This window comes from Cynocephalus volans, chromosome 5, assembly GCF_027409185.1.
Source record: "Cynocephalus volans isolate mCynVol1 chromosome 5, mCynVol1.pri, whole genome shotgun sequence".
In the NCBI taxonomy this organism is placed as follows: domain Eukaryota; kingdom Metazoa; phylum Chordata; class Mammalia; order Dermoptera; family Cynocephalidae; genus Cynocephalus; species Cynocephalus volans.
In genome coordinates, this window is record NC_084464.1 from 6,697,646 (window position 1) to 6,722,716 (window position 25,071).

General features: G+C 37.8%; 1 pseudogene; it reads right to left on the reverse strand.

The window, feature by feature from the left end:
- LOC134378217 (B-cell scaffold protein with ankyrin repeats-like) overlaps positions 1-25,071 on the reverse strand; it is a 64,190-nt pseudogene that overhangs the window by 18,561 nt on the left and 20,558 nt on the right.

Genomic DNA, 25,071 nt, shown 5'->3' on the forward strand with positions numbered 1-25,071 from the left:
ACTACTGTAGTCCCTTATCTCAAATTTTTGTTACAAAGATTCTTCAATTTTTAAAATGAATTTTAATTGTTTTATTAGAAAATCTAACTTAAAGTAAGTCCTCAATACTTTAGAACTGTTTCTTTGTTCTTATAATTAAAAAGGTTTGTTAGGGTGCTTTTAAATATGGGTAACTGTCCTCACTTTTTCCTGGAACACAGCAAGCCCATTCAGTCAGCATATTCAGTTCCCTACTCTCCTGTTCTCCGAAGCTTTGTTTACCTAGGTCAAGCTTTACTTGAGGGTCCCAGGAGGAGCAAAGTGTAACATTAACCCCCCACCTCTCACTTTCTACAGGGAGGAAAGGTCTGGTCTACTGTATACAGAAAGACCGGAGCTGGGGAGCGGAGCACATTTAAATGTTAATATTTGCGTAGTAGAGAGGTAGCTGGGGGCCAGTGGGGGAAGGTTGATTAAATATCTTCCTACCTTCCTTTATGAGCAAAGGACTGCTTTCTTTCATAAGCAATAGGGCCAGACAATTGATTTATTTGTCTCAATCACCTTTTTTCAACCTTAGAATTAATTGGAGTTAGTCCCAGATTCTAGCAAGGTTGTTTTTCAGTCTTTGTTCTCACTGTTACTAAGAATTTCATCTTTTTTATGCTTTGCCTTCATTTCTGAGAAAGGCCGCACTGTGGGTTGCTAACACATGGCCATTTTAGGCAAGAACTCAGCTGTTACACAAAATGTTCCAGGTATAACTTTAACAACAACAAAAAAAAACTTTTGTGAGCAATATGACAAATGGAAATAAATGTAAGTTATACTGGAAAAAGGAACCGAGGCCATTATTCTTTTATGGAGTACAAATGACCACATTTTGACAATTTTCCTCTTTTTCTCTTTAATATAGCCAGTACTGGCAAAAACACCCTGATGAAAATACCGCAGAGATCAGCATTCTCTTTTCCCCACATAAGGCGAATACCTTCCATGTTTCCCCAACTCTCCTGCTTATACACAATTCTATTATTTAGCATCTATAGAACTGCTGCAGCACTGGACACTTAGACAACACATAAAAGATATGTTCCCTCACTGTATGTTTCCCATGAGCCTGCACACCTCCCAAAAGACCAGCCAATAATGATTTTGTAGTCTGGAGTGAAAAATTGGTGGGCAGGGACTATATCACGGGTTTGCAAACTCATAAGCCTACAGGGGCCAGGCGATCAAATGACTGAGCAAAGACTTAGTGTCTGCTTATTAAATACATTTGAATAGTCTTCATTATCACAAACAAAAATGCTCTTTCATTTTTTTCTTGATAACATGACTTTTGATATACCTTTTATTTTCCCACTTTTGGTAGAATTATATGACTTTAGAGAAATGTGTTTCAACTATAAGAAAACATGGAAAACATAATAATAAATAATAGCAAAAGTCATTTGTAGTAAATGATACATTTATAAATCGGAGTGGTTGGAAATTTGAATTTTAACATGAAATATAGCCTTAAATGCTGGCAAAAAATTTAAATTATATCGTGCAGGTTACTTTGAAATATAACATATTTAGGGGCTAAACTTGACCAAAACGTGGCTTCTGAAACATATAGTTTCTTTTGGGAGGGTTTTTTATATGTTGATTTTTAGATTATTGCTGATTGCTATTTTCTGTTCTACATTTAGTCCATGTCTAAGGTAGGGTTTAGGCAATCAAGTTTTAGAAGCTCCATAAAAAATTCTTATGTTCACCTAGAGTTAGGAGTGGCTGGTACCGCATCTGGTTAGAGTGGACGTGCTCCGCCTGCCCATCTACTCTCCCTGCTCAAAGAAAAGGGCTGCCCTCCAGCAGTGATAGCAACCACACATTCTTGATGAGGTTCATCATTTAATTGGATAGCAGAGGAGATCTGTGATTCACGATCACAGGGAAGCATTTCGTTAAGAATGCTTGAGCCTTATCAGTTGGTCATATCTGTAGGTAAAATGGTGTAGATAGATAAGGCCCCTATGCACAGTCCAAGAAAATGATATAATAGTCTGGGGAATGTAAGCAATCTTGACCGTGGACTACTAGATGGTTTTGTGAGGCAGGGAAAATTAGCCAGATATTTCCACGTCCTTAAAGGAGCCCTTACATTCCGCCAGCACTCTTTGACTTGATCATGTTCACCCAGCAGTCTGCTAATTGCCAAGTATATTTTACAGAAACTTCAGTGTTTGGCAGGGGCCAAATGAATGCAAGTATTTTATTCACTGGGAAGGAATGGGGGTAATAAATCAGCCCTCTGTGATCTTAGTTAACATAACTCAGCCTTCAAAACCCTGATCAACCTAAACCTACTGACAAAATTCAGTTCTCTGGCTTACAAGGTTGAGGAACAACCCCTTGACTGCTCTGTGAGACTCAATTTTGGGAAGGGGGTGGAGGTGTGGTGGCAGCGTATTCTCTGTGATTCTTTGGCATTTTCTAATTCAAAATGAACTTGGAAAAATTTATTTTAAGCCTTCAGCACTTTTACTTGTATTTTTTCAGGATGTGAAAATTGAGTTGAAGAAATCTGTTGAGTTTCCATGGAAATGGTGCCAATTAATTTTTTTTTCCTGTTCTTCAGGAAAATTCTTTGACTTAGCAATAATGTAACTTCCTGGCAATCCCTTGGTAGTCTTGAACTTAGTGCCTCTGAAATGCCTACACTTACAGTGGGAAAATCACTGGCTGTCATAATCCCTTTTCCTTCCAGAATATAGTGGAAGAATTAAATAGTTTCTTTAACCTTATTTAGAGAACTTGTCTAGCCCCTTTAGAAAATCTTGACTCTGGCAAACATTTCATAAAAGGCCCTGCTCTTCTTTACCAAAGAGATTATCATTGGTGAAGTATATACCAATTTTCCTATTATGCTATAAAATCTCAGGATATTTGAAGAGTATTCACTACTTCAGTAGTAAGCAGTTTTCATTGCCTAGTATGTTCCATTGACTGGATGATCATAATATCTAGGCAGTTTAGAGATATACGGATGGATGGAGTAAGCCCTTTTAGGTACTTAGGTAATTAATTCTTTTACTTGAAAATATTCCCAATGATTTATAATTATCTTTTTTTTTCCCTCATGCTAGATGTTGATTTCTCTGCAGCTTGTAGACATTGGAGAAAGTTTTTTTTTTTTAAAAAAAAAAACCATTCCGTAAGGTTTGATATTCCCTCAGTCCTTGCAAATAGAGCAATGTTCTGTTCCATTCGGGTAGGTTACTGATATCCAGGATTAAAGGAATCTAGGGAAACTGCTCTAAGAAGACTATCAAAAATGTCCTCAATATGTTAAATCCAGAAAGAAAAAAATTTCAAATAAAATATGATCAAAATTTTCAGTATCGTTATCCCCCCAAAATTTTAACAATCTAATGAAATTGACCTTTATGAAGCAAATTAGGTAACAAGATATAGATAGATGTCAATTCAATAAAATATTGCATGATCAGGTCCTTGTTTCCTTTCACCATTTTCCTCTCCCCGCTTTTGTTCTGGGCACCATTTGGTACTATTTTTCTGTACATATGGATACTTGAATCAGGCTCTTCCTCATCCTGCTCTCTGTGGGGCAGCAAGAAGGATGGTTGGTAAGACCAAGGTTTCCACAGATGTCTTTATTACACTTTATACTTGTCACCTTCCTTCATCTGCTGTGTGCCCCTTCACATTTTCCCCTTAACTCTAAGAGAATTTAATTAAAAATGTAATTGAATAATTTATAAGAAAAATGATTTAGGGAATTTTCTCCCAAATAACTCAAAGCATCTTCTCCCATTATTGTTTCCAAAGCTCTGTGAGGTATGTGGGAGAGTCCAGATAGGAATAATCTTATCTACCTTGTTTAATTCCCTAGTACGGTTCTGATCCTAACTGTACAATGATATTACATAGAGCTTTGCATTTATTTCTCAAGAGTGCTAAAGACACAGTGGGAGCATAATAGTAGACTTAAAAAAGATATACATGTCTCTTAAAAATATGAAATCACTAAAAATGGAAAATTGTCAAACAGAGTTATTGCATGTAAATTTCCAAGCAGGGAATCCAAGTGATTCATGGGAAAAATAGAAGTTCAGCATCATCATGTGTTGTATTCAAACAACATGTACTTGATTGGAAAAATGATCCAAGTATAACCTTGCTGCTGTGGGCAATGCTACTTGAAGTGATAGGTGAAGGTCATTCATTTAAGGGCACACCTTTGTTTTGAGGACAATTCATAGCATCCTAGGAGCAGGTCCACTGAGATTCTATGTTTAGTAGTTCAGGGGGAGTTAGAAGTTGGCACAATCATTACCTATTGATCTCCACAATGGCACAAAAGGAGACTGACTATGGGAGTCATTATGGGCTGCCATGAAATAATTTCCTGGTTTTATTTTAATGTCTCTCTTAGCAATTTATTGGTACCAATTTCAAGGTAATATTATTCTGGACCCAGGTTATTACAGAGGTGGGTCTCTATCTGCTCACTGATTATTACAGTCAGCTAATGGTGTCTGTATCTCTGCCACCTTTTACAATTTTCATTTTAAACCGTAAGTAAGGCCTTCTTATCAGGACAAAAAATCATAATAAATAACCTGCTCTAGTGTCTGTATTAAATAGGAGACAAGTATTTCACGGAAAACTGTAGGCAGAAAATATTCCTCCTGTGTAAGATGTTTTTGTGGTCATAGTTTTCAGATCTTTTCTGCATGACAAATAATTGTTCAAAAAATGTTGTGTCAAATACTGAAGGTTAGACAATAGTGGGAAAAGGGTACAATCTTTGATTGGCATTTAGCACAGAGCATAGACAACCTATGCTATTTCCCTCCTTTGGGGAATCAATCATCTGCCCCTCCCACCCAAGTTAAGTTCTACAGACTTCCCTCTACACAGAATTTGTCTTACTTGACCTTCCTGGAGCCCTCAAAACAACATCAACCACATCATCACAAATATTTTGACGAGGCCATTTCATGTCTTTGTTAATTAAAATAATCTTTTTGCATCAATTTTATTATATTATGGCAAAATTGTATTTGAGTTAGACACTAACTTAAGAGTAAAATTAATAAAGCACCCAATTATTTATTCCTGTCCTAAGAGGCTTTATTCAGTATTCATAAGTTTTCTTTAAGTCTTACTTAGAGAGTATTAGGTAGACTGAAGTTAGTGTCAGTACCTTTTTTCTTACGAGGACCATGGAACTTGTCAATGTCAGATTGCCTTCTGGCTGCCTTTTGTTGGAACACTGTAAATAATATAGAACATATTATTCAGTGAACATAAACGTTAAAAATAACAAACTGTAGATGTCTCCAGGAAGTTAGAATGCAATATATCTTTTTCCTTAGTAACAATTCCTGAATTGTATTATTTTTCAGTAGGAGGATTATTATATATACAATTTTCTCATTTGTGCAGCTTATCAGTCATTTCACAAAGCATTTTCGTGGGCAGAGTAGGACAGTGCTAATGGAATGCCTCATTAAACTATTTGAATCAAGATATGATTCCATTTTGATATCAGGTAGAGATTAAAGCTGCACTTTGTTAAAAGTGATAAATGTTAACATCACATGAAAAATTCCATTTGCACAGAAATTACTCATGCTGACTTTTTGGTGATAAGCAAGGGTAATGACTGTTTCTTCTTAAACAGATGAAAAGACTGTTGTATTTCACAGATGTGCTAATAAAAAAGACACTTTATTTTTGCATCACCTATCTAGACCTCAGACGTATTAAAGTAGCTTATTCAAATTACTTCATTATCTGAAAAGTGCTTTGCTCTCATTTATTATTTCTTACACAAAGTTCTGGGAGACAAGTCAGCATTACTCACCACATTTTGCAGATGAAAGATAAAATTTATTGCTTAGTACTTACATTTATTGAGCACCCACAAAGTTCTGTATAGCTTCTGGCATTTGTTAATGAAAAAGTCCAGACCTGTTACAACTTTACTTTAGGAAATGAACATCCCAGGGTTACATTTATTTTTATGGGCAGTTTGAATTAAGGGTTTGGGAACTGGAAGAAGCTTTGGAGATTTAGTCCAACCTCATGTGTTTATAGATGAGGGAGGTGGAAGTAACTAGCTTGTAAAAGGGCGAAGTAATTTTGCAAATTTTGATCCCAAAGCTGTTGGCTAGTAGAGATGTGACTTAGACCCTCAAGCCTAGAACTTCAATCTATTGCTTGGTTCTTTCCAGCACTGCTACCTCTTCCCTTCCATGACTATTTCCTTTTATAGGTAAAGAAGGAAACAGAGGGAGAGGATTAAAAGGAGCCTTAGAGCATTTCCAACATGGCTGTGTCTCTTGTTCACTTTAACAGCTCAACAGGACTTCCTGGGTAATTAAACTGAGGCACGTGGGAGTGAGAGTGCTCCAGCTGGGTGGTGGTGCTCAGACACTGACTGGAGGAAGCGTCCCGCAGTTATCTGAGATCACTGTCTTTGGTTATAACATGCTTTAAACCAATCTAATATCAAGATCATACCAGGGACATTTTTTGAGTTTAAAAAAGTGCCCCCAAATATATCAAAGCAACAATTATTTATTAAGCATATATACTTTGACAGATGCTGTCAAGAGAAAGGACACTCCTGTCTATTGTCCTCTCTCAAACAGAAGAGGCAAATACATTTTCAAAGTATAATGTGTTTGAGAAAAATGATACACAAAATAACATTTCTGGTTGAAAATCAGTTTTCTGCTTCAAGTTAGTATTTGCAAAACATGCTGAATATAACTAACTGGCAAGTTCTGGGTTAGTGGCTTATATTTTTCCTAAAATAAAATATACTGAGGGATACGTGGTGTGTGAATGTATTTTAGGATACTAGAAGAATTTTTAAAAGTGGTGTTTGTTTTTTTTTTCCATTGGCCAGTTCTAAAAGTCTTTAAAAAATGCAATGCTTTCGAAATTTTAATAACATGCAGACCTTTTCTACTTTTTTGCCCATATTGTTAAGATATAAATGAGGATGTATAAGACTAAAAAGCTGTAATATGCTATCATTAATATGAGAAATGACCTGAGTCTAAAGATAAATTCAGACAATAAATTCTTCAAATAAAAATTACATTAATTGATAAGTTTAAAGAATTCTGCTGAGGTTTGAAGCTACAGAGTACTTGGAAATGGAATTATTTTTTCAGCATTTTATTTTGCATTACTTTGTTAAAAACCACTTTATAACCTATATTTTATTGGAATACTTTCTGTTGACAACAAATGCTCAGGCTATTTGAAATACAGTAAATACCAAATAAATGCTCTTTTTCAGTTACTAGATTAAGAATTTACACGTAGTGTATTTATTTATTATTGAGATTTCACCATGGCTTATACTTGGAGCAGTCCAGGACGAGGGTGGAGGATTGGAATGGGAGAGTAGGATGCTATCCATTAGGCGATTATGAAAACCCTGATAACAGAACTCTTTAAAAGCAGCATGTGCAGTAGTAGGTCACACCAAACAGGACAAAGGTCCTTTCTGTCTGTTTAGTTGCCTTGGAATTCCCAGCTAATTCATCTCCAGTTGCATCCATTCCTCCCTGTCCCCTTTCTCCCACCAAAAGATGCACCTTACTTTGTTACAAAAGCCTAATTAGCAATTAGCATATCTCCAAGTCTCCATGCACATCTCCACGTCTTCTCTTCTCTATGAAAGTTGGGAGGTGTTTTTAAGTTTATAAGGTCACCTTGGGAAAGGACCTATTTTAACTTGTTTCCTGAAGAAAGAGTTAACCCATCACAATTATCACTGAAGCAAACACGCATATCAACGACACATACTTCATCGGCCTTAGAAAAGAATATAAAATTCTATATAAAATAAAAAATTCTAGAATTTGTCAATCTTCCTTTTTTACAGTTAATATTAACTGAAACATTTTAAATTGCTTCCACCAGTAAAACCTTTGTTCTAAAAAGTCTTACACACTTTATATTTACCATATTCAATCACTTCACACAAACTTTACAAGAGGTAAATATAAAATCTGTGCTAGAGTGAGAACTGAGGGTTGGGTTATGGGTCACTCAGATTTATATACAAAAGTACATATTTTTGTACAGCAAGATTTGTGATGAGTTAGATGAGTCTGTTTTAAACATATCGTAACTGGAAAAAATCTGTATACTAGAATGCTAACCATTTTGGCACAGCAGAAGGAGTCTAGTTTTGTCTTTATATTAACAGCATGCATTACATGGAAAAGGGCTTTCTCCTCCTGGACCTTTATTTTCTTGTCAATAAAGTTAGGGCTTAGATGCAATGATCTCTAACATCTCACTCAGCTATAACATTCTAAGATGTTACCAGTTCTTATTCCCAGGTCCAAAGGTGCCAGGATAAATTTTTAAGTGAGTATGAATTTAAGTAGAATGCTATTTTCTGAAGAAGAAATTATTTGTAATCTGGGGATTTTGACTAATATAAAAGCTAGAAGGTTAAATCACAGACTAACGTTAATTTTTTAAATAATATACTGATATGATCCTGTCCCTATGTGTGTAAATTCTTGGAGGATATTGTTTTCACTACATTTTACCCCATCAATGTTCAAAGAATGCTATCAAGGCACTTATGACATATGTCAACTTTGATGACTCTGCCCCAGTAAAATCTTATTTTTTCTCTTTATACCCAAAATTAGAATTTGAGAAGAAAGAAACATGAATGCATTATTAGTTGTAGTCAATACCTTTAAACATAAAAATAAGTCCATAGAGAAAGAAAAATATTTTTTTTTTAATTTTTTTTTTACATTTTTTTTAAAAATTTTATTTTGTCGATATACATTGTGGCTTATTATTGCTCCCCATCACCAAAACCTTCCTCCCTTCTCCCTCCCCCCCTCCACCCAACAATGTCCTTTCTGTTTGCTTGTCGTATCATCTTCAAGTAATTGTGGTTGTGATATCTTCTTCCCCCCCGTTTTTTTTTTTTGTGTGTGTGTGTGTGTGTGTGTGTGTGTGAATTTATATATTAATTTTTAGCACCCACCAATAGGAAAAATAATTTTTGAGGTATAAAATAACACCCCAAAATAAAAATCTCCCAAATAACACCCCTGTTTATTTTAAATATTGGTGGAATGACTTCTGCAAAATTTTCTCCAGAATAGGAATGACATTGAATGGAAAACATTAGCATAGTATTAAATATTCAAAATGTTAAGCAAAGCAGAGCTAGCAGAAGAGCAGAGGAGAAGGTGAAATATAATGATTAACTAGAACTATTTGTCTTACCAGGCTGCTTCTGCAAGAACATTCTTCATGTTAACCTGATTTGTGGCCTATTTCAAGCAAAGGGACTCTTCCAGAGCAGCCCTTCTTAGAAAATCTGATAAAGCTTATTTTGAATTATTTTGTAAGTGGCTAAGGGGATAAAAAGTCTGTGCAATAGCCAATAGCATTCATGAAGGTATGAATTATAACCCACAAGCCCCTTGAGGTTTCATGCCCACTAGAATTGAACAATGAAATGTTATTTAGAGATATACACCTGTCACTGAGATCACTCTTGAAACTAGAGATTTGATATAAAATAAAATACACGGATCTGTATTGTGTTCTGAACTTTCAGAGAACGATACTATGTAGAGTGGAAACAGTATGTTTATTATTCATTCAACAACCTTTCAATAGGTTGCTAACTACATAGTTAAGTGCTGTGCTGGGTTCTGAGGACAGTAAGGTACATAAGGCATAGTCACAGTTGCCAGACTATCCTCTATTTTTGGTGTATTCATTTAAGTAAAGGTCAAATGTGTCATTATACCGCCTACTGATGAAAGAGGACAGAAATGAGAAATAGTCAGGAAGAGCAAGGGTCATAATTCAGTCCTTGTAACTGTATTCTGCCTACCTTGTTCCTCCAATATGCACCATATAAAAGCTAATCACAGAAAGGCAGAATGAGGTAAAAGAAAACAGTGTACACAATCCCTTTGTCTAGCTGGTACATGCAGAGGACAGAATGTTCTAACCCTATAAGTAGTAATGCTGACTAATCTGAAGGTCAAATTAAGATGTGGCCTCTTTGCAAATTAACTAAGAAAGACTGAGCTCTCCAGTCACCTTAAAACCACCATTTCATTGTGCTAGCAATAGTTACAGGTTATTAATTTGAACAAATTTATCAGAATCAGGCCACCACAGTTGAACAGATGCATTCAAGGTAGTGCAGACACAATAAACAGTCACATCAGCCACATAACATGAAAGTCTTTCACCTGAAAGTAGTTTACTGAATGGCAGACACATGTGGCTGGGAGTGGTGGCATTATATTTTTAGGAAGAATCTGTAAATCGTCAGCTAGCACACATGAGGTCACTGACATGGTTACCAAAGCTTACTCTCGAGATTGGCAGAGATGGAAAGTTGGAAAGCACATAGCTGCATAAAAGAAAATGGCACAGAAATTTGAATCAATGGAGATTTCAATGAATGCTTTAGTTTCTTAAGGAGAAAACATTAATTTTCTTTCCAATTTATAGCAGAAACTTTGTCTGATAGAAGTGCTCCCATAAAAATCCTCTCCCAAACCAGGAGATCTCACTATAAATTATTTTTTCTACTTATAAGGAACTGAATTTTTACTAAAGTAGAACACAAACTATTTTTATTTGCACATTTATTCTTCTTGTTGCAAATAAGAATATTTCTATTTTAGAAATGTCCAGGAAGTTGGGACATTCTGAGAGAGAACAGTTGCTTTGTGGAATTCTATGTAATTGTAGCTTGAGGCCATTGCAATGAGTTTATTGGCAAAACCTCTACTAATCAGTGGGTAGGCAGGTCTTCCTCCCTCTGGTTACCAGGCAGGCAGCATGTATTGAACATCTATTGCTTGCATAGCACTGGACTGGGGGTTAATCTCTTCCCATAAGACTTCTTTTGGGTTTATTACTCCACTTCTCTTTTTGCCCATTTGTATTCAGTGAAATGATGTAAGTGTAGATACTGAGTAGCATCCCAAGGAATTTTCCTTTCGTTTCAAAGAAAAGTGGTTTGGGTAGGAAGGAAGTCACTAGACGACTGTGGAAATTATGATGAGTTCACCTTTTGGTTCATGCTCAGTGATTACCAAAAAGTAACTTCTCCGGCCTTCTCTTTTGCCTTAACCCCCAACCCCCATACCAGGAAATGTTGCTATCCTGAGAAGCAACAGTGGATCATGATTTGCATTTTGTTATATTTCACAGGGTGATAACACTCGACACTCTAAACAGTTTTCTCCTCTGAACTTCAGATGAACTATCTGGTTGTGCTCACTTTGAACAAATATTAAATACTAGTTCTGCTAATAAGTCTCAAACTATAGAAATGCAGATTGAAAATTCCAAAAGGACAGGCCTGTGCCCATTTGTTCTAGATAGTGTTCAATAGAGGTAGTTAATAAATACTTCGGGAAAGTCATGCAAGATGATGTATTACCATACAAAACCCATGTAAAAGGGAAGAAGCAAAAGGCATACTAAAGGGGAGAGGGCCACGGCAGGTCTGCCCTCCCGTCTGTGTCTGCAGAATATCAGCCATCACAGTGACTACCATTTCCTGCATACTACTCTGCACCGGCCACCGTACATATGTAGCTTTAGTTCTCATGTGAAAACCCTGTGAAGCAGTTATTACCATTTCTTTAAAAACAGAAAATAAAAAACAAAAACAAAGACAAATGAAGCAAGGTTATGCAACTTGCACAAACTATCACTGGCAAAGCCATAAGTCAAATTCAGTTGCATCCAGCTTTACAGTCTTCATGAATTTCACTACACCAGGCTGCCAGTCCCTTAGGGGATGCTCCTGTCAGTGTGCCAACACCAGGAAGCACCTTGTTTTTCTCTAACTGCTACTTATTTAGAGTTAAAAGGATGCACACATTAAAAGTCTTCAGGGAAAATATTGTGAATTCAGGAAATCTAAAGTGAGAAAAAAGAGTCTGTGGATAGCTGTTTGATAAAACTATGATTTTATCTTTAAATGATTGTTCTCTAAAGTATTCAAATGATTACTCTGACTTGAAAATAATCTAGGTCAGAGTTTCTCAACAGTGGCACCATGGACATTTTAGACTGGATATTTCCTTGTTGTGGGGGCTAGCTTATGCACTGCGGGATGTTTAGCAGCATTCCTGGCTTCTACCTACTTGATGCTACTAGTACTGTCCTAGTTGTGACAATCAAAATGTATTCACACATTGCCAAATGTCTTCTGGGAGGCAAACCACCACCAGTTAAGAACTACTGCTGTGGGTCAATTAAACTTCTTAGTAGAGATGTATTTAACAGAGAGCTTAGGAGCACTATATCTTGAGGGGAAAAAGACCAGAATTCACACTGCTGTTCAGTGAAAGTCTAAGTGCTTGATAATATTTGTATTCATTTTCTTGCATAAAACAAACCCTTTACTGTCACTTCACACCACAGTTGATTACTGCCTCCTTCTCACTTCACTAATATAAAGGAATGAATCCTGGAAGATGGGAATGGAAAAGTTCGTCATTATTATGCCAACACTCTAACAGATGTTCTGCAACTCCCTTCTCAGGTTTTACTCAGTGTCTCTGTGAAGGAGCCAGGAGATCATGATGTTCTGCTGTGAGAAGGACAGAAAGAGTAAATCAAGACATGTGGGTCACACAAGCAGACGTGCTCCCCTTCAATGGACAGCATGAGCGCAAGGCAGAATGATCACTCCTTTGCAGAGCTGCACCAGCACCCTATCAGAAGAAGGAACGAGGCAGAGGGTCACAGGAGAAAGACAGGAACACTAGGCTTACAGACAGAATGATAAATATGTCACTGTTCTAAGAACACTTATGATATATATCCATGTCCTGAAGCTAAATGGTTTGGACAAGGTCACTAGCCAGAGACAGGACCCCAGGCACTTGATCTAAGACCTACTTTGCCTACTTTAATCCACTTGACCATATTTCATAATTAATTAGGACAGAAACCATTCTACCTTGTCACATTTGCAGTGATATGGGTTAATTTTCCTAAGAGTTTCTACAAGGTCCTTTTTTCTTTTTTCTTTTTGCATTTCAATTGCATTGTATGTGATCAATTTCAAGTACAAGTGAATTGCAAGTGGAAAATTTCTGACAGCAACTGAGCTGTACTTGACATTTTGGGGTCCCAGTATCTGAGTAGCTCTCAAAAAGGTCATATAAAACTTTGTTGCATTGCAAAATGCCAAGGGCAACTCAGTAGCAATTGAAAATTGAAAGGGAAATCATATTTTATCCCAAATCAGCCATGTAGATTCTGAAGAAGGATCTCTGTTCTATTAATTGTGTGAGGAAGAAATGGAAAATTGTCCACTGATATTGAAAAAATTTCCCCAATAGGCATTCATCTCTTTGCATGATTTATGGATATAGTTGTACTACCAATCTATCTACACCATGCCAAGTGCTCATTTTCTTTCCTTGATTTGTCTTAAATCAAGAATTCTGTCACTAAAGAAGACTGTAAATCCATGTTAATTCCTCTGTATTCTTGAAACTTAGCGAACCCGATCTTTTTCAGTATTACAGGGAGAAAAAGGTAGAGAGAATATGATATCTGAAAATAGGCAAACTTCAATATCTTTTTAAGAAAAGTGAATTATTCTTGTTGTGGTTGTTAATTTAAGATTAGGTTTAGTACAACAGCAATGGAATAAAAAAATCAGAAACATAAATCTTAAAAAAAAATGAGCCAGCAAGGATTCGGTTCTGCATTTATAAGTAATATTTCTGTGTGGGGGATGATGACGATGGTGGAAATAGAGCTTCTCTCTCATATGTCATGTTTTATGAAAGCAGCTAAAATGACGAGCTATACGTGAACATCTTAGAGCTTTGTCCTATTCTATGTGGGCTCTTCCCTTCAATTATCAGTGCTTTGAACATAGGGTGGTTTAAAGCAGGGAAAGTTTAGTGACTGTAGATGGACATTCCTCCGGTCATCCTCCGAGTGTTTCCGAAGCCTTCTACTCTGGACACATTGGAGTGGGTCTCGTTATTTCTGTCATTCATTTATTTAGCTAACAGTCTTCCGGCGTTCATTATTTTTCACTATAAATTCAGCACTGAGCTTGGCAACAGAGATACGATAATGGGCAAAAGCGGATGAGGCTGGTCTCTCCCTTCATGGATATTATGTGTCAGAAGGAAAACATAAATATTAGTAAATAATTCAGAAATAAATGTATTGGTGGAGGACATCTGTGGTGCCATGTGCACAAGCACAAAACCAGATTAATCTGCATCCAAATCCCACTTTTTCCTCCTCCTAGTTTTATCACCTCGAGCAAGACACTGAAACTCATTGAACGTCAGTTTCTTTTTCTCTAAAATGAGGCTATTACTGCCGACAGGATTATTACATAAATCTGAAATTATCATGAAAGTTACCGAATAATAATGGTTACAAGGAGTGGACAAAGCCAAGCTATCCCGCTAGAGGACAGGGTCTTCCTCCCCACCCACTCCAGCTCTATTATCTTCCTTAACTTCTGACTCCTCCAGAATCCGAGAAACACACCAACACTTTTTCTGTAATTTAACGTTAGTTTATCAAAGTCATCCTCTGTCCAGAACTGAACAAAGACAAAGTAGAATTGCTTTTAATTATAATGTATCGAATGTATACTACATACCAACTATTGTGCAGGTATTTGCTAATTTTATTTCATTTAAAGATTGTAACAACCTTGGAAGTAGATATTATTTTTATCCCTAATTTACAATGAGGAAATTGAATCTGAGATATATAAATTTACTTGTTTTGGTAACACTGGTTGAATCTGAGTAGAGATCTTTCTACAAAGCCAGCACGGTTTTCTTGTATCTCCCTGGTTTTCCTTTTCCTAGTCCCTTTTCTAGTACAGTGCTTTCTTGAGATTTTAAAATAGTACTTTGAAGTTCTGCATCCTGTATTCTTCTTCCATCCCCTATTCCACATCCTTCTCTTTTCGGTGTGTTAACACACCCTGGATGTTTCAACATTCTGCTGCCACTTCTGTGCTCTGGCAAGAACTGGGAACAATTAATGTTCTTTTAATTAAATGGATGGCTTTCTGGGAAATGGTGGCAATTCCACTTAACAGATATGCCTGAGCTAAGGGGAAAAAAAGAAAAAGAAGAAAGATGTGAGGAAAGACTTTAATCCTGTGAAATACAAATAACATCAAGAAAGAAGTAGCTGATGAGGCAATCTCTTCCTAATATGGGAACAGAATGATCTACAATCAATTGCCTAAAGGAAAGAGGCAGGCAAATATATCCCAGTGAAAGAGAAAAAGAAGAAGAAATGAAAGGGGATTTTACTACTGATTTAGGTTGTGGGGCAAATAACTACACCTGTTTTACTTAATTGCAAAAACAAATAAACATTATTATGCTGGTTCCTGTCTTTATGTAATACAAACATCATGAGAATAAATTAGATTTCATAAGTGAATTAGAAAGATGCCTTATAAATATTGAAGTGGGACTGGCTTGGTAGGTGAGTTAAATAACCTTTACAATTTCTTAGAAACTCAAGATTTCTAAGATTCCCTAAAATCCTATGAGTGCATATATGTATGGAACAAATTACACCATTGCGATGTACAGAATTTGCAAAATTAATACACAGACTATCATTGGCACTCAATAAATCTTTATGTAATTAATAAATAAATGAACAAGGAGGAAAACCATCCCAATTCACTTATTTAAAGATGAGGATTGGTTGAAAGTCTAAAGCAATCACAGCCCTAAATTCCTTCTCCAACACTGTGAAATGGGGAAATCATACACGATGGGAGGTTATTCATTACAGAAATTGAACTGAAGTTGTTCTGAACGTGGGCGATGAGGCACAGTGGGCGATGAGGCACAGTGGGTGGCACTGAACTGAAAACAGGTAGAGCAAGTTAAATTGAACATTCTGAGTGAAGAAATGTCCCAGTCTTCTCCACACACTGTAATCTCACTGTGCTGGCAACTAGATATACGAGTGTAAGTGCAGACTAAAGTTAGTTAGATTTTATTCTAGAAAAATTGAAAAGTATAGGAGAACAGAGCTGCATAAATTACTTTCTGGGGTCATTCCATGAAAAGGGTGGTTACCTCCCTATTACGTAGAATGCAGTAGACAAGCTAACAAGTAGAGGTTCTGTTCACATTTTTGGTGCTTCGTTCTTAAACATGAAAGCATAGCTGAGAATAGCCATATTCAATGGAAGTGTCAAGCAATATAGACAGAACAAACAAACAACAAATACAGAAAGAAGAGACAATGAGAGCAGAAGAAAAATAAAAATCAAAACAAATTTACAAACCTAAATCAAAACAAAATTAAGCAAAAACAAAGTAACACAGATACTGCATTACACTTCTTTTCCACCTCCAAAAGAGAAGAAAATGCTATAAAAAGAACAAAGAACAAAAAAGAGATCTTGGAAAATAAGAATATGACTGACAACAGAAAAATGGTAAGATAAGTCCCCAAAAGTGGAACAATATAACATGGGCATCAATATTTGTGGTCCTGAGAATCTCCCTAAATTGGGAAAACAGAATAATTTAATCAGGTTCCCTTTGCCTCCTGGCCAGTTGGAGGTGGTTCAGTAAACAAATTGTGTGTGGGGGGGTGGAGTTAGCATGCAGGCACATCACCGCCACCTTGGCTGGAGTTTACTGCCTTGGTTGGCCGCTGCACCAAGCTGCCATGCTTTCCAGCCTGTGGCTTCTGAGGACCTGTTTGCCGGTTACCTAGCTCATAGACCTGCATGTGAGGGGTCTGCTGACCCAGCCTGGCATGGGAAGGGTTTGTGACCTAGTCTGGACAACGGGCTTGAGGGGTCTGTGAGCTCCAGACCCAGCTCTAGCTCTTCAGGAGTATAGAAGATAATTTACCTCTTCAAAAATTTCTAGAATGTAACTAAATTCTTGTATCAAGGTGTATCTATTTTCTCCCTTTTAAAAATATTTATTGGGATTTAGCAGCCTTGTCAAAGAGATAGAATATTCTAGAGATCACTGTGATAGAAAATCAGAGAATTTCTAATTAAAGCTTATTCCCTGCCTTCATAACCTTAATTGTTCCAATTTCCATTTTGTTATTGTAGACTTATGTAGAATTCTTGTAATTATGGAGGAAATATCAAACAGAATTTCTCCATATGTGCCATGATTCCATGTTCCTTGGATGACTTATCGAAATTATCCTTCTTAATGGAGAATTAGAAGCCAGAACCCAAGCCATCATTCTTGTTTTCTTTATTCATTATGTTTGTAAAATTCAAGTCTCAACTGTGACTTGAAAAGATACTTTTAATCTTTGGAGTTTTAGAGCACTAATCACAACACCTTATACCCACTCCCCTCTGATACACAAAAGGACAAAAAAATTCCACAAACAAACAACAACAACAACACAACATTATCTTGAGCTATGTAAGGTGTGGTTTCCTCTTTCGAGGGATACTTGTGGGTCGGGGTGTCGGGGCAGGAGGTCTGTTTATAATGAAAGACCAACTTCCACTTTTCTTCTTCATACTCATGTTGGCCAGTGTCATGTCATATTCACTGTCATCGATCTCAGCAAAAGTGTGTGGATCTTCCTCTTTCTCCTGCTCCTTTTCGTCTTCTTTCTTCTCTTCTTCTCCTTTGAGTTCAGCTCCTGGTTCTTGTCTCACGCCAGGACCACACCAGTTCTTCGTTCCATGTGGCCTTCCGCCCTTTTGCCTGCTTATAAAATATTTAGATTGTATTTACGCTTCTATTAAGTGCAATATTATTGCTTAGTCACTTGCTTGAGTTTCCCAAAGTGTCTTAATCAAATGCTATAAGAAATGATATGAGAAAAGCTCCTAATCTCCATAAAAATAATTTATATATTACCCCATAAATTTCCAAGTGAAAGTGAACTATGTAACTTACTAACACTTCCTCCTGCAGTTTATAATTGTTAATTTTGTTTAAAAAAACACTTTCTTTAAAACATGAAATTCTTTAAAAACATATAAATATTTCCACATTATTTTGTGAATACATCCATATATAATGAATGACTTAATATCAGGAAATTGAGTTAGAAATCTGTCTCACACTCCATATTTTTTTAAAATTTGTGTGTTTCAAGCATAATATCCTTAGATTTTTTTCCTGTGAAGTCATTTTACCTTCCATATTGCTTGCACTGGATATTTCACCTAAAATTCAATTTCTCTGAAAATGATGGGGAATAGCCAACGACACTGTTACTTGGTTTCCGAGCAGTCAGTTTCTGGCTAAGACAAACTGACCTTCAAAAACGTAACTCATGATTCCTGCAAACCAACACGCACCTCATTCCTAGATAAAGGACACCAGAAGTAGGACTTGTGACATGAAAGATAGCGTGGATAACCAATGGCTTAAGGATTAATTCATATGAAAAATGTAAAGTTACAAGTTTCAGAGTCTTTTATGGTTTTTATATTCAGTAAAATCTTCACATATTTTATACGAATGTGTTAAAATATTTTAGTAGCAGTTATTTAGAAGACAAAAATATGATATACTTTGGTGAATAAATAAATTGAAAAGAATTTCGATGGCTCTTCATCAGACCAATTAAGGGTTATTTGCTTTGATTTTTTTTCTTCTCCCTCTCTCTCTTCTTCTTTTTTTGTTTGTTAAATTTGTCCTTTGTTTGGTAAGAATCTGACACGCCCCCACCACCAAATTATTGAGTTTACTTATGAAGATTTTAGTGGGAAATCTTAGAATCTAAGAGAAAAGACAAATAGTAAAGCAGAATAAAAAGTTATTATTCTAAGAAGATGCAGCAATGGTTTTTAGTAGACTTATGAGAGAGAACAGGATAATCTCCCAACAGTCTTCAATTTTATTATTTCTGTTAGTTTACCTTAAGAAGTACAGTATTAACTACTTATGTGACTAGCACTAACTTTAAAATCATCAAGAGAGTTGCCTTTTTCCCTGTGAATAATATGGTTTTGAGAATTTGACTTTGTGACTTCTGTTTCACTGACAGAATCACAGGTGAAACCAGATTAAGTTGTGGGAAGCACTTTTACAGTGTTCATTTTTAGCGGAATGTGTCACCTATCCTACTTTTATAAACCGATTTCCTGAGCTGTTAACTCTGTTTTCCCACCCACTTCTCTTCCCAACTATTTTTAAAGTTGAGCTTGCACTAGAAATAATACATTTTGCTTTTTATTTTCCAAAGTATCTGATTGTACTTTGCATTTAAGAGTGGGATGTGAGCTTTCTTAATTCAGGTTATACATTAATAAGTAAAGATTAAAATAAAACACTCCCATAATTCCAACTTTTGAAATAATTGGGGCAAGAGTGTGTAAAAAAGAGAAGAATGCTACAAGCCCAGGAAATATGTTCACTGAAGTAAGTATCTGACACGTTGCAATTGCAGGCTCTGTGGTCTGGGATCTGAGTCAAAGACAACACAGTGATAGTTACTTTGCAGGATCGTTGCGAAGATAAAAAGAGACAACGTGCCCTTTAGAAATTGAAAAGTGCCCTATTATAGAGTTACATATTATTAGATATTATTAGTTTCTCCAATGAATATATTCATAAATCCATCGTGAGGAATTTTATGCCTAGGGCATTGGTGAGATGTCCTTTTTCATTTTTATTTTTTCCAGTAATTTGAGGGTAGATGGAAGCTAATCTTAAAGGACAATCCTGAAGTTATCACCAGGTAAAGTCAAAGAACCCATACAAAGTCTACAGTGAAAAATAAGTGGTAGCTTATAGCCTTGCTTTTAAAGACATTAATAAAAAAAGTTTATGAAAAAAATTGGCATTTTATTTTCTACTCACTTCCAATATCAGTCCTACGAAAGGATAAGATGAAATGTAGCACTGATTACAATATATGAAAATAAAGCTTTTAAATAAAAGGAGTGGGTTTTTGTTTTATTTTGCTTTTTATATTTCAGGAGATGTATTAGCCACCATTACATTTCTGGTGAACACTCTGGGTAGAGTAGTTTTAGATCTCCTAACCAAACATATCATATATAAAAATTTACATTAAGAAAAACATAATTTAATATTAGCTCCTTTACAAGACTTAACCTGACATAAGAAACCTTGCCTTTGTAACAATTAAATAATACATGAAATTGTTCAAATCTGAGAAAATGAGAATGATATGCCAGAATTTTGTTACCAGTGTACTACTAACCTATGCCCCCCCAAATATGATTATACCCATTTCATTGGTATAGGAGTATCTCAAGGGTCTACAAGAGCATGACACATAGTAGGTAATCAATAAATATCTGCTGAAGGAGTGAATGAATCAGAGGAGTGTCTAGTAGTTTGCAGTACTTTCCATTAAGCAGCACCTTCCATCTCTGAATATAGTGCATAACCTTAGTAAGCCTTATGCTGATAAACTTGAGCCTTCATAGATACAGGGCCTTCAAGGAAAAAATATTAAATTTCATTGCTTCAAGCTTCACTTTTGAAACAGTGTGTTTATGTACTTTATAGCCTTCTAGGACCCGACAGCTAAAATATAATGACAAATGGGGTTTTGATAATGGGTGTTTTTTTCATCTTTCTTACTAAATTTTCTTCATAAGAACATTTTATTATTTGAAAAGTAAATATTCAACAATGATGAATAAGTGGGTGATAATTAGCAACTTTAAGAGTCAACCTAGAGCTGGAACTGTTTCAGGCTGTTGAACAGGCTGGCAGACGAGCCCAGTGTGGAAGCTCTTCTTCCCACCCTGTGCAAGGCTGGAAGAGCACAGCCCCACCTTCCACACCCTAATTCCTGCATCTGGGAACAAATGCTACTGGCCGCGGTGACAGTTCCTCCACTTATGGCTGTGTGTAGAATACTGTTAGATTTGGGTCGCAATGCAGTGTGCGATAAATCCTTTACCACTTAATTCTCCTATAGTTACCAAGTAAGTGAAGTGCCCAAGGCCACTTGCAAATCATCTGTAAAATATTATCCTGTCCCTCTTGCCAGAAGACTGAGAGTATTTTTTGAAAGCAATGTTGTTTTCCACAGGATACCTGAGGTTCATTTTATGTGAAGAACTATAGACTCCTCCCAAGTTTTATTTCTTTATTTTCTTAAAGTTTTGTAATGAGACTTTTTTCCAGAAGAAAGACGGAGAGAGAGAATGAGAGGAGAGGAGAGAGAGAAAAGAGAGAAAGAAAGAAAGAAAGAAAAGAAAAGGGGGTTGAAAGAGAGAGAGGAAAGAAAAGAAAGAAAAGGAAGGAAGGAAGGAAGGAAGGAAGGAAGGAAGGAAGGAAGGAAGGAAGGAAGGAAGGAAGGAAGGAAGGAAGGAAGGAAGGAAGGAAGGAAGGAAGGAAGGAAGGAATGAAGGAGGAAAGAGAAAGAAAGATCTAGCAGCAGGTATCTCTTGCCTCATCTCTCAGACCTTAGTTGTGAAAGAGCAGGAGGAAAGCGGCTCTTGGTTTCAAAAGCTGAGCTCTGCGTCGATTTGCCTCTGCACTCTACCTGTGTCAGCCGGTCAAGGGTGTTTTTTGTTTGTTTCTTTGTTTGTTTGTTTTGTTTTCAACCTTAAACTTACCCTGTAAGGTGAAGTGAGGTTTTCCAGCTGGCAGGCGGCAGCTACAGGTCGCGGTGGGACGAGGCGGGTCTGCTGCTCATGAGCGGCTCTGGTGACCCATTTTCTGGATCGGCTTCAGGATGAACACGCGCCAGTCACCGCATGGGTCCTCCGAGCTGCCACCGCCGGCCTCGGGAGGCTCCTGCTCGGCCTCCGCGTGCGGCTCACGCTCCTCCGCTGCCCCGGGGGCTGCGTTCACCTCGGCCCAGCCGCGCTCTGCCTGGACGACTTTCCGCTTTCCTGCTGAAATGCTGGGTTCTGTGCGGCTGTTCATGATGAAGATTGTCTGACTTAGTTAAACACACCGTCTGCAGGCATTTCACATTTTGTACATTTGTAAGAAGTAGCAGTGCTGCTAATAGAACTTTCACGACCTGATATAGTGGAAAGCTGTCAAATGCGTAACTTTAGTGAACAGTCATCTCTGGGCTTTTAAAATATTAACGAAATGAACAGTCAAAGTTCCATTATCTCTCGCTACCTCAGCACATGACACACTTATGCATGTAATGATGTTCTGATTCTCTGCAGTTCTCTGAGCAGATTCATATATTTGATAGCATTAATGCATTTTATTAGAAAACTGTATAAGTGACCTAATTGAATAAGTATTGTGATGCAAAAGATAAAAGAAAAAAGAAATAAACCTTGACTTGCTTATAAATAATGAATAGAAATGAATCTCTGACTCTTATTTAGTTATTATTTCAATATTTTTATTATATATGCTATATTTTAATTATAGATGCCATAATTTTTATAATTTATTATATTAATTTTATTATAGATAGCATACCAATTTTTTGAAAATATTACTTGGGAAAACTGCTATTTGTTGTCTTTAGGCCTGAGAATCCATTTGGTTTTGATTCAGGTGGCCTCAGGCTTGCCTCAGAGGTGAAAAGGGTGCACACTCAAATTGAATTTCTCACAAAGTTCAACCCAGAAGGATCCCGGTCCTCTCACACAAAGCCCATTCTGCTCGGGCAGCCCCCGGCCCTGGAAGCCTGGCAGAAATCAGTTTCACCTTTTGGCTCAGTGTGCTCAGTGTGTTAACCTAATGAAAGCCACGGGTGCAATCAGATAGTTTCTGCACGTGTTCGGGGGCGGTGCAGACCTCTCGCTGACCTCCTCTGTTGCTCTTCCTCCTGGTGGGGACAGTGGGTTCTAGCGGGGCCCATATGGCTCTTTGGACCAGGCTCAGACTGGATAGTTCTGAATATGTAACACAGTCCTATGTCCCACATGAATAGGATCAGGGGACAAGGAAGTTTTGTATCTAATAGGGAAGGGGTGGGGGAGGATGCCTCGTCCGTGTGAGCCATTCAAATTAAAATTCCCCTGGAGGCTTCAGAGGAAAAATATTTACACTTTGGCCCCTTTTTTCCAAGGTCAAGCCTTGAAAACAGCTCTCATGTCATCAGGCTGGGCAAGGAAGCAGCAAGTCAGGGGTCTCTCCGGAGGATACGTGGCCAAGCAGAAACACCTGGTTATTAAGAATATTCCCCAATGAACATGAAATATGTAAATACTTGATATAAAAAAGACAAGAAGAATATTCCTAGGACTGCCACCAGGAGCCCAGAATTGTGGGGCTGATGGCAGTGTGTAGCACCGGCCTGGAAAAGCTGCAGGGACCAGGGCAGCTCAATGGGCTGCACTTGGCGGAGCTGTGGGAGCGAGGCTGCCAAATGCTTTACGGGTCCAGATGCCCCAGTGTGCTTAACCTTTGCCTTGTTTTGGGTTTTGGATTTGCTTGGGGACTGTTTTTCCTTTCTATTTCTCCCTTCTGGAATGGGATTGTGTACCCAGTGTCTGTCCCACTGTATCATGGAAGTAGATAAACTTGTTTTTGACTCTTTACAGGTTCACAGCTGGAAGGACTTTTGCTTTTGATCTCAGTGGAGACTTCGGACTTTGGACTTTTGAGTTGGTGCTGCAACAAGCTAAAGACTTTTGGGACTGGGATGGAATGTGTAATGTGTGAGTGTAAGGGTCATTTATCCTTGCTAAGGGAACGTCGTGGAAGATTCTGAATGTGTAGATTATACAGTGAGGGACCCTGAAGGGTGGATTGTTGGGAAAATATAGGAAAATGGTCAGGGCCCCTCAGATGTTCAGAATCTTGCTGAGCATTTGCTGTGAATAGGTTGTGTGTGGGCAGAGTTAGTGTGCATGCGCAGCACTGCGGCTTTGCTGGCCACTACCTCGGTCAGACGCTGCTCCACCAGCCATGCTTTCCAACCTATGGCTTCCAAGGACCTGTTTGCTGGTTACCTAGCTCATAGACCTGCGTGTAAGGGATCTGGTGACCCAGCCTGGTGTGTGAGGGGTCTGTGAGCTCCAGACCCAGCCCTAGCTCAACAACTGGCATAGTCGAGTAGCTTTACAATTGGCGACTTTGGCAGGATTCCGACAAGAGCCCCAGCTCTACAGCTGCCACTATCAGGAGGGCTCAGTATGGGCAGGGCCTATGCCTCATCCCATGGTGCAGACATGAGAATGGGAGAAACACGCTGTGGCCTGCACTGGAGACACTGGTGGCATTGCCGGGACTGCGGTGGCAAGAGTTTCAAAGTTTTACTATTGGGTACACCTGCAAAACTTAGATAGGCTTGAGACCTAGGCACACCATGAGCTTAAAATAAAACAGTCATTCCCTTGTGCCAGAGAACTAAGCCCAGAAATTAATTAGCAAAGTCTTGGTTATCAGCAGGACTGTGATCTGCTCTTTATCTAACTTTAATTCTGGGCTAGCTTCTGGACACTCTGTCTTTCAGCCAGAGAGCACAGAGGGAACAAAGCCCAATTTGTCTAAGCAAAATACAATTGAGAGGGTAAGTCTGCAAGAGACAAAAATTAAAATAACTTAAAACAAAAATCTATCCACCCTGCACACACAATGCCTCGTAGAGGCAAATATCAGTGCCTTTGAGAAGAGCTGCTCCACTCTCGTGTGTTGAGACCTGACTGCACCATGTTTCAGAACTGCGGTCTTCAGGTCATTGCTGGCGACCATAAAGTTGTGCTTTCCCTGGCTCCAGGAGAGCGTGGGCGTGGCAGCTGGCAGACCTCTGTGGCCACTACCCAGCTGCATGCTGCCAGTGCTGGAGCCAGCAGGGCTGTCTGGAAGGAGCAAAGTTGTGCTCCAGCTGACAGCCAGCTGAGCTTGGCCTTTGGGGGACCCAGTGTTTCCTGCCAGAGTCCAGCTCCAAAGTGAATGGAGACGGTGGGGGTGGTGGACAAGTTCTGATGCTCCTTTTGATTCTGCTAAGATTAGATGAAGTTGCCAGTCACTCTACCGCCAACCCAGTACATTCTTGATCCTAAGATCTTGGAAAGATCAGGTTCATAATAATTAAATATCCATTAATAAAAGTCAATGGAATATAACATATGACACCTAACAGAATTTAAAATATAAT